At 32.9% G+C, this 10,666-nt stretch overlaps 1 long non-coding RNA gene across 1 annotated transcript; it reads left to right on the plus strand.

Annotated features, from left to right (window-relative positions):
- The first annotated feature begins 3,525 nt into the window (after positions 1–3,525).
- Positions 3,526–9,299, plus strand: LOC135741206 (uncharacterized). The gene is made up of 4 exons (XR_010529373.2): positions 3,526–4,437; positions 5,489–5,569; positions 8,027–8,084; positions 8,206–9,299. It is a non-coding gene; the product is annotated as an uncharacterized lncRNA (long non-coding RNA).
- The last annotated feature ends 1,367 nt before the right edge of the window (positions 9,300–10,666 follow it).

Consider the following 10,666-nt stretch of genomic DNA (forward strand, 5'->3'; position numbering starts at 1 on the left):
GGAACGTTCTGTTTAATTACTTAAAGCGACGTGTGAGCGAATATGTGGTCTAGAGTCGTGTTTTAGCATAACACTGCAATGATCCTGCAATAATAGAAAATGTTATTTATAGTAACAAAACGTAGAGAATGGAAATGAGGGCATTTAATCACGACTATTTATAATTTAAAACTCATAAAGCAATAACAAAATAGTTCAGCCAAAAATGAAAATTCTGTCATCGTTTACTCATGTTAAAATCTTTCCAAAGTGTTATGGCTTTCAGTCATGAAACATAAAAGGAGAGACTTGTAAAAAATCTCTAAGTCGCTCTGTTTCTACAAATGAAAGCATACTGTGATTGATGATGCTACTTAATGTTGAAAGTGATAAAAATATCATATAAATAGTTTCCGAAAGCCACTGTGTGTGGAACTGACTGGAATTGTGATGTAATTAATTGTGATTCAAGTTACAAAAAAATGTGTTATTTGTTTATTTTTCATCATTTAAAATTAATTATAAATTACAATAATACAAAAAGCACAATTTATATAAAGTGCAGGAACAAGCCCATAAGGCTTTATTAAAGCCTCCACCTATTTAATATAGAGAAAATGCTACATTTACCTGCAGTAATGTGTGATAACTTAACAATGTGGTTGTATTTGTAAACATTAGTAAATGCCTTAGCCAACATGAACTAACAATTAACCATATTGTTTTTCAGCATTTATTAATATTTGTTAATGTTAGTTAATGCCAATACAATATTGTTCAAGTGTAAAAAAAAATGTACTAACAATTTTAACTTGTTTTTCTAAGTTATGTCAACATCATATAAAAGTAGGTTCAACCGACTTAATTCATTATTAACTTTTTTACAATATGTTACCATAACTTGGAGTATATCTCTTTAGTCATATGGACTACTGCATAAAGGGTTTAACCATCATTATGAACTTTCTTTGTATGGAGATCATATACCTGAAGATTCTTTAAAAAAAAATCCTGTTGCATTTTAGTAAACATGTTTTTAACCTCATGAGGTGGTGATATTGTAATCTTAAAGTGAACTTTTCTTTTACCACAAAGTCTTTCATATACCAGTGTTTTGAAAGACGACGCCTTAATTGCTACGAAAGAGCCAATTTGCTCATATCCAAAGTCTTTGAGAGCAAGTAATCACCCCAAAATAAGGGAGGTCTTATTTTTGTACGATAAAATCGTTGGGTCTCCGTCACTCTGACCACTCTGACTTTCTTCATCTTACCTCTTTGACCATTTATTCTGGGTTGCATATGGACAAGAAGGAGACACAGTATGGAAGTAATTAGGAGTCTTTTGAACAGCATCAAGCTTACTTTCACTTATCCTCTAAAGAGTCTTATCAGTCCTGATGAGATAATGTTTGCTTCTTTCACTTGTAAATGTTGACCACATCGACAGAGTACAAATGCCCTGGTGCCTCATAAAAAAATATTTTTAAATGTTATGTTACAATGTAAAACTGTTTTACATTAATGCTAGAGTTATTATTAATGTTATTATTAATTTGGGACTAACTTGGGTGTATCAAGTTCCAAATAAAGATATATAATAAAATAATAATCAGCAATTAAGCACCTTTAATTTATATTAATGTGAATGAATTGTACATCTTTGTCATGTTCTTAATAATTTATTAACATTTAAAGTTTTTGATAAACATGCATATTTGTAGTAATGTAGTTTGTTGAATAAGAAAAACATTACTTATTTCTTCTGGTATACTGTATGTACAGTCAAAAGTGCAAAAAAATCTGTATCTCCCACGCCAGATTGACTCCAACCGCAATAAATTACTTGTGACTTAATGGCCAGATAACTATTCAGCAAAGCTCCGCCTTTTGGGTCCCACATGACCTTTCATCTTAGTTAACATTAACAACACCGCTCTTGAGAACAGCACTTAATGTTTTAATAGCACTAAGATGTCTCGAAAATGTTCTAACATCGCTAATATTACCCAAAAATATTTTGTTGCTATGTCCCGCTTTGCCATATACTGCATAATAAAGAGGAAGATGACTTTGGTATCTGGAAAAAATGAATCGCTAACACATTAGGAAACATGGGTGGACATTGTCGTTCAGAATGATGAGGGTTTATTGGATAAGTGGTAAAAGTGAAGTTCATTAAAGCAGACACAAGCTATGTACCACTACAGACATCAGAGCCAAGTGACCGAACTCCAAATCACTTATCCAGTTCCCATAATCCCATGAGTCTGATATGAGAAATACAGAAAAATAAAACTATTTTATGAACATATTTAATAAGAAATATGCTATTTTTAGTCTCACAGAGTATTATGGAAATTATGCATTTGCCACTACATATTGGGTAAGAAATTACAGTTACATTAAATGGTCCCTAGCTGTCACTGGGGCAGTACTCTTTAAAAAGTACACATTTGCACCTAAAGAGTTATTAGTACTTCAGAGGTACCAAAGAGTTCATATTAGTACCTCAAAGATAAACACTGATAACAAATACCTAAATATTAAGACCTTTTTTAAGGGTACTACCCATTGACAGCTAAGGACAATTTTTGGACCATTTTCTGACAGTGTACAACAGTGCTAGACATGAAGCTCTACTGGGGAACAGGTCCCCCAATATTTTTTCAAAAAAAAAAATTTCTTGAAAACCTGCTAGGTGCAAAAAGTGTGCACAATCTCATAAGGCAAAAATACAGTTTGTCCGCTCACGGCTACTGTAGAAACATAATGGCAACTTCCATGTAAGGGGACTCATGGTGTATGTAATTAAATTATATATAGAAATAATAAAAGCAGAGAAAAAAATTCCAGTGCATTTGCATTCTTCTACATTACAAAATTATAGTACCCAGGTCAAAAAGACGTAGTATTTAATGTATTAAAAATATACTTAAAATACAAATAGTATGTTTATAATACATTTGTATTTCCAACATACTTATTTGAAGTGTATTAAAAATACGTTAAATTGCATTTAAACATATTTTTTAAAAGTATACTAGAAGTACACTTGTAATAAATATATACTTAAGTACATTTTTAAGAAATATGCTAAACTTAAGAATATTTTAAATGTATTTATATTAAGTGTACTAGAAGTACATTGGTAATAAATATATACTTAAGTACATTTTTAAGAAATATGCTAAACTTAAGAATATTTTAAATGTATTTATATTAAGTGTACTAGAAGTACATTGGTAATAAATATATACTTAAGTACATTTTTAAGAAATATGCTAAACTTAAGAATATTTTAAATGTATTTATATTAAGTGTACTAGAAGTACATTGGTAATAAATATATACTTAATTACATTTTTAAGAAATATGCTAAACTTAAGAATATTTTAAATGTATTTATATTAAGTGTACTAGAAGTACATTGGTAATAAATATATACTTAATTACATTTTTAAGAAATATGCTAAACTTAAGAATATTTTTAATGTATTTATATTAAGTGTACTAGAAGTACATTGGTAATAAATATATGCTTTATTACATTTTTAAGAAATATGCTAAACTTAAGAATATTTTTAATGTATTTATATTAAGTGTACTAAAAGTATGCTGGTAATAAATATATGCATAATTACACTTTTAAGAAATATGCTAAACACAAATGTACTTCTAGTGAAGTTTTAGTATATTTGGATAAAACATACTTTTTTCAAAACATGATTCATTAATTGTAATAAGCTAACATTGAACTTTCCTCAAACATTTCAACATTATATCATTCCGATTGCATAATAAACTATTTTTTCAAAGATTTGCTTAAAATCTTACATTTGCTAGTGTTTAATTTCAAACAACACACGTGACACACGTGACTAAACCTGATTGGTTGTTGTCATAGTAACACGTCACGGTGCTATTTGAAACTTGTTCAGTTCAGTACAGTTGTTCACGAGGTGCATGCGGTCGCTTGCATTAAACGTATAAACTGTTAAATTAGATGGCGACTCTGCATTAAACGTATTTATTTAATTAATCGGCGATCATATTTCACCAGAGGACTAAGATAAAACAACTCGATTTAAAATGTGAGCAGTTTTAGTGGATCTGACGTTGAGGGAAAAAGTATTTCGCTTTTTGTTTGGAGATGAACGAGACAACACGAGGGTAAGTGATGACAGATTTTCACATTTCTTTATTTAGTTAACTATTAAATAAGTAAAACATTACATTACATTTAACCCAGCTTCTTTATGTAACGTTATGTCTGTGTTGCGTGTGGTAATTGGAACATCTTTATTTTCTGACTAACGTTAGGCATTTCTCTTAAGCATTTCAGAAATCATTAAAACCTTTCATTTTTTTTAGCACAGCGACATAAATATGACCAACCAGATCCCAAGTAGACAGGAACAAATGAAGATATAGCGCATAGAAAGACTTATTCTTGGTGGTAAGTTTGTTGTTGCTATTTGATTTCACGTTTAAGTTTTTCTAATGTTTCTCTTGCAACGCTAACGTTAGTTTAAAATGAATGTTTGAGCTGTCTTACCTGAAAATACCATGATATGACCATATGGTTATTATAACTCCAGTAATGTTCAATGGCTAATGTTTATATCAGTTCAATCTTGACAACCTTATTGTCTTTTTGTTTATTTTTAAATGTATTTCTAATTACATATGGACACAAAAATGACATTGTAAGAAGGGATACTTTTATGAGAGATTGTAAAACTGCCGAGGCTGGGTTTGATTATATTATATTGTCTTATTACACGGCTCTCTGGAATGCTTGATTCTGATTGGTCAGTTGAGACATTTGCAGGTTCGTTCTTTTCAAATAATAACCGCTCCAAAATAATAACGCATAGCCGGACTACTTTCACGAGTAAAATCGCTCCGCGCCAATAAAGATCAATAAAGATTACTGTCTGTTTGGCGCCATCTTGTGACAAACACTCGACAACCACGACAAGACACAAAGAGCTTACTGAGACTGAACTTGACAAAATAGAGCATGACAGCTACGAAGCCAACACACAAAAAAATACAGAATGGGCATTAAAACTTCTCAAAGACTGGCTAAAAGAGAAAAAATGGAGAAAAGTATGAAGCAGAGGATCTTAATAAGGTATTACGATCATTTTATGCATCTGTGCAAAGTTTTGCGGAAGGATAAAAATGTTAATTTAAAACAAATATGCCAATAAAATGTTTCAAATTCATATTCATGTCCAGTTTTTTTTCTTATGTGGCAAGTAGCCGTGTAATAAGCGGGATAATGTAGAGGCAGCCGGTAGTTATTGGGAAATAAGCCCCTTCAGTTTGATACAAGACCCTCCGCTTCTCGTCGGGTCCTGATCACACTGTCGGGGCTTATTTCCCAATAACTACCGGCTGCCTCTACATTATCCCTTACTTAATATATTGTACTCGGGGTAAGTAAATCTTAAAACGAAAACAAATCATTAATCATCATTTACCTGCCTGTTGTTTTTCAGATCAACTGCTATTGACATTTTTGAATCGGGGCAAATGTGGAGTGATTCGGAAGAAAAACGTTTGCAACACATCCATTCCAGGTGGCTAATTTCTGTCCTTTTGAATTATTCTTGTAAAAACCGTTTTTTTATTGTAAAGCTGTAAGGGACTTGGCCTAGTCATCATTGCACCATTTGGCAGGGCACCAGACTAACTTTTTTTTACTAGGAGCACAGTGGCCCCCAACTGAAAATTTTAGGGGCGCAACCAGAAAATTTAGGGGCACACACGGTAAAACAACATGCTAACCAAATATTCACATGTCTACTAATTTAGACTGTATTACTAATAAATACTTAAGTTATAGATTCAGAAAGTACAATGTGCTGTTTCAGATTAGTGTCATATCCACTGATCTATATAAAGGACTGGATTGCACATGACGTCACACTTGTGAAGCCACCGCGCCGCCATGTTGGTATACCCAAACGTTCTATTTAATCAATGGACGTTATCAGATTTTAATGATAAAACATCACTTTACTCGTCTTCGTTTTTATATCTGAAGTTACCCTGTACATTATTACAACACAAACGTCCAAAGCATGTAAATAGTTATTTACTGAAAGTTGTACATTTTGCGTTTTAAACAGTTATTATACATTCATCTTTATTACAGTATCTGATCAGCAGACAGACCGCAGCATATTTAGTATTAATGACAATAAACGTGCTCATTCTGAAATCTAAATAAATAATCATGCTTTGTACAGTATGTGCATGCAATAATTTGCTAGTTTTGTAATTATGTTATCTTAACTTACAAGTTACCTAAACTTATTTAGAAATATAACCAGGGGCGTCGCTAGACCCCTTTTACTGGGGCACGTGCCCCACTGTAAATCTTTTGTGCCCCAGTGTAAATCTCAAGTTTAAATTTTAGCAGTTAACTAGTGCAATCCTTTACAAAGACAATCGCAGCAAAAACGGATCTTTATGCAAAGTAGTTACTCAATTTAGGCTTGTAAAAGCGACGAAGCATTCGCATTGACGCGTGCACGCACGTATCGATGGCCGCACGCGTTTGCGTTCACCGCGCACAACCGCATTCAAAAGGTGACGCCATGCGAGTGCTTATGAAAGCATAACGAAACTAAAGTAAGTTTCTAAATAATAATGCTAATATTATTTTGACTCGATCATTATTGGCTTCTGTAGATGGACATCAGAAATGTTTTGTGCAAAGCAGGGAAAGAGAAGAAGAAAGGAGAGATGAAACGTTTAAGGGAGGTTAGACAAACTACATCCTGACCCTGTCAGGTCTCAAACATTAGAGGAAAATCTCAGGAAAACCTCTTGTCAAGTCTAAAGAATTGCATTGTTGCTGAGAAAATCAACAGATGTATGTGTTATACTGTTCTGTATTTTCAGATATTAAATTAATATTTAGTTTACTAATATTTAACTCTAGGACATAACACAAACAGTTAGCAGTAACTGTGACTAAGATTATATAGTATAGCAGTCATAAAATGACTGGTTTCTTAAAATATTCTTGTAAAAATAAGTTATTAATCATTGCTATCATTGTATAATGTAGAAAATATTTCTCTGCTGTCATTATTTCCAAACATGTTATGCCATTTATGCCTCCAAACATGTTAATAATGTTAGGTATGATGAAGAATACACTTGTATATATCTTTGGCAGTAACTGTTGCACTGTAGAATAGTGGCTTAAGCAAAGGATATTGTATAGAAGTATTGCACACTTCTTGCACACAGCAGGCTTTCAAAAAAAAGTCAGCAAAAAATGGGGGGCCTGTGCCCCAGTAAAGCTTTATGTCTAGCAACGCCCCTGGATATAACGCTGACCGTCACAGTGTAGCTGAATGTCAAAAAAAACTTTATTTATACCCGTGTCATTAGCAATGCAGCAGACACACTCACCTTAACGGGTTTTTATAAATCCATTATCCTGCCCGATTAAAACATAAACATTGCAAATAACACCAGAATTAACAAATAATTAACGTACACATATCCTAAAAATTAACCTTGTGTAACTAATACGCTGTAAAGGGGGTACATTTTGATCATGATTTTGAATGGAAGTCAATGACGCTCTCTGCCGGTTGGGTATACCAAGATGGCGGCTCGAACTCTGCGCTGGCTTCACCTCACGCAGTTACGTCAAGCGTTCTATGCGCAATCCAGTCATTTATATAGATCAGTGGTCATATCACAAAAAAAATGTCAAATTTGCTGGTCGCACATGTGCGACCGGATGTAAAATTCAGTGGCACACTCTCAAATTTAGGTGGCAAAATGCCACCATTTGATAGCAGTCTGGAGCCCTGTTTGGCATCATTTCTGATTTCCTTAAATCTCCTTAAACAGAGGTGAACCTTAAGTTTGCAAGACCACAATAGACAAACAATGGAAAATGATCTAGGTTCAAATAAAACACAATTATCAATGTAAACATATCCTGTAATACACACAGGTTGCTTTATTTCATGAGCCTGTTCTAATCCTATCTTCATTCCCACTTGTAGAGTGCTCTGACAGATAAAACTGACACGCTTGATGAGGACACAGTCAAAGCTTTAAAAGGTAAACTGAGAAGTTAACAAAACTTCCATACATGCATATCTATGCCAATTTATTTTAAACATGGATATCCAAATGTTCATTCATTATTGGTTAATTGGTATATTCTGTTTCCTTTTCACAGACCGTGTGATAAAGCAGTCTTCAATTACTACGGTGTCTGAATTGCAAGAAGTGGTGACCCTCCACTTAAACATGTGACATCTAAACTGTTTTGTGTTTTAGTTCAGCTTTTTATAGGTTTATCTTAAGTTGGTTAAAGGCGGAGTGCACTATTTTTGAAAGCCAATGTTAACATTTGAAATTACCTAAACAAACATGCCTCTACCCCAATAGAATCTGGACCTTCTTTTGATAGAGCCACCACACACATACGCAACCCCGGCAAGGATGTCAGTTAGTAGACACGCCCCTTACTGCTGGTTGGCTACAACTGTGTTGTGGTAGTCGGCCCAATTTCCTTTTCCAAAGCGTTTTTCAAACATTGTGCACTCCGTCTTTAAATTGCACTTAAAACATTTTTTTTTCAGTAACTTTTTATGCAGAGAATTACATTATGATTATTATATAATCATTGCTTATGAATATTTAGTGATTGCATATTCATAGTGTACTTTTCATTAATACATTTAATGTTAATGTTGTACAATTTGATAGAAGTAGCTCTGTAATTGCATTTCTCTGATATTTGTTTTATATGTTTCTCTTTGGTCAAGAGATTATGTATGTCTCTGTGCTTGATTAATTTACTTTAGGTATTTTTGTAATGTACACAACACAATATGAAGTATATTAAATTGTTCTGTATTCAAAATCTGTGTATGTGTCTTAAAATTTAATGATTTTAATATAACATTTTAAATATTAAAAACAGCTTTATAATAAAATAGAAGTGTAATGCTAATACATTTCTATTAATGTAATGCTAGTATATTTCTAATATGCTGAAGTACTATTAAAGTGTTCTTAAAGCACAGTTAAATTAAGCTTTAAATGTATTCTAACTGTATTTTTAAGTGTATGAGAAGTGCATTTCAAATGAATTTTAAAGAAGTACACTTAAATTGCACTAAATATATTTGAAGTTGTTCCAATTTAACACAATTTCAATATATTAAATATAATGCAAATAGATTAAAATTGACTTTAAATATATCTTGAAATGCATTTAATATATTTGAAGTGGGTTCAATATAATACATTTAATATGCATTTAGTATAGTAGCTTTTAAATATATTAAGTATGTCCCAAAAAATACTATTTAAATATATTTCTTTTTCACCTGGGTAGTGAATAATCTTTTTTTAAAAGAGTCATATTATAGGGCTAAAAAGCACATTACTTTGTGTATTTGGTGTAATACAATGTGTTCGTGTGGTTTATGGTTAAAAAAAATCATTATTTTTCACATACCATACATTTTTTTAGCACCTCTAAGTCCCACCCATCTGAAACAGGTACAAAGCTCATCGTTGTGAGAAAGCGCGGTGTCAACGGGTGTGAACTGATTGGCCAGCTATCCAGTGCGTTGTGATTGGCTGAATACCTCAGTAACGTAATCGGATATATGACGCTCCTTGCCAAGTTTTGGAAGATGAGCTCCCAAAACAATAATTAAAGCCACAAGATACTATCATATTTACTACTACCTTATCAACATGAGCCTGAATCTGACCCAGAAAACACGGATGGCTAAGCTAATCAATCAACTTTACCAGCGCGATGTGAGCAGAACGTAACAGATGGTAAGGATACTAAAACATAAACCATGTTTGCATTTGTGAACGTAGAAACAACAAACAAGCACTAATCTGCACTTCTCAAATCTCGCGTTTGGATCATCATTAGGAAATGCATTAAAACACAGGCGTGTCTCTGCTCAAAACTCGTCTTTAAATCGTCAGTGAGGAAATTTATTAAATATGAAAACATCAGCTACTTACAGGATGTCAGTGTAGTTGCAAAGTTACAATTGCTCCACTATTTAGACAAAGCCTTTGTGTACATCCAGCGGTTGTACTCCGCGATGTTTAGAAAGTAATCCTCCTTAAAATGTGCAGCACACAATCGAACATTTGGGCTGTACTGTTCTGAAACTGTGTTGTAAATAAAACCTAACCACTGGTTTCTTAATATTTACTCTGTTGGAATGCCAACCAAAGTAGTTTTGCAATGAAACACAGCGTCTGCTCGACATAGCGGAAACAACAATACTACAGTGTGATTGAAAGATACACCCTCTATCTTTGCGTATATATGAGGGCGGTGTTATGAAAATCTTCAAACCAGTATGACGTCAAACTGCATGGGCGTGTTAAACGAGCCGTTTTAGGTGGGCGTGGATGAGGCTTCATGTTTAAAAAGAATATCTCTTTGGATTTGAAACTTTAATTTTTGCAACTTTACAGATCTTTTATGTGCACAGACATCATTAAGCACTCTAAAAACAAAGGAAAACATGCAATCTGGCAAAATGACTGCTTTAAGTATTACAAAATTTCAAGAAACCTCATTTAATAGCTGCAAGTTAAAATAAAGAGCATATAACAAAAAAAAAAGGATTGTATTTTCCCAGTTTGCAAAC

This window comes from Paramisgurnus dabryanus, chromosome 24 (genome assembly GCF_030506205.2).
Source record: "Paramisgurnus dabryanus chromosome 24, PD_genome_1.1, whole genome shotgun sequence".
Lineage (NCBI taxonomy): Eukaryota > Metazoa > Chordata > Actinopteri > Cypriniformes > Cobitidae > Paramisgurnus > Paramisgurnus dabryanus.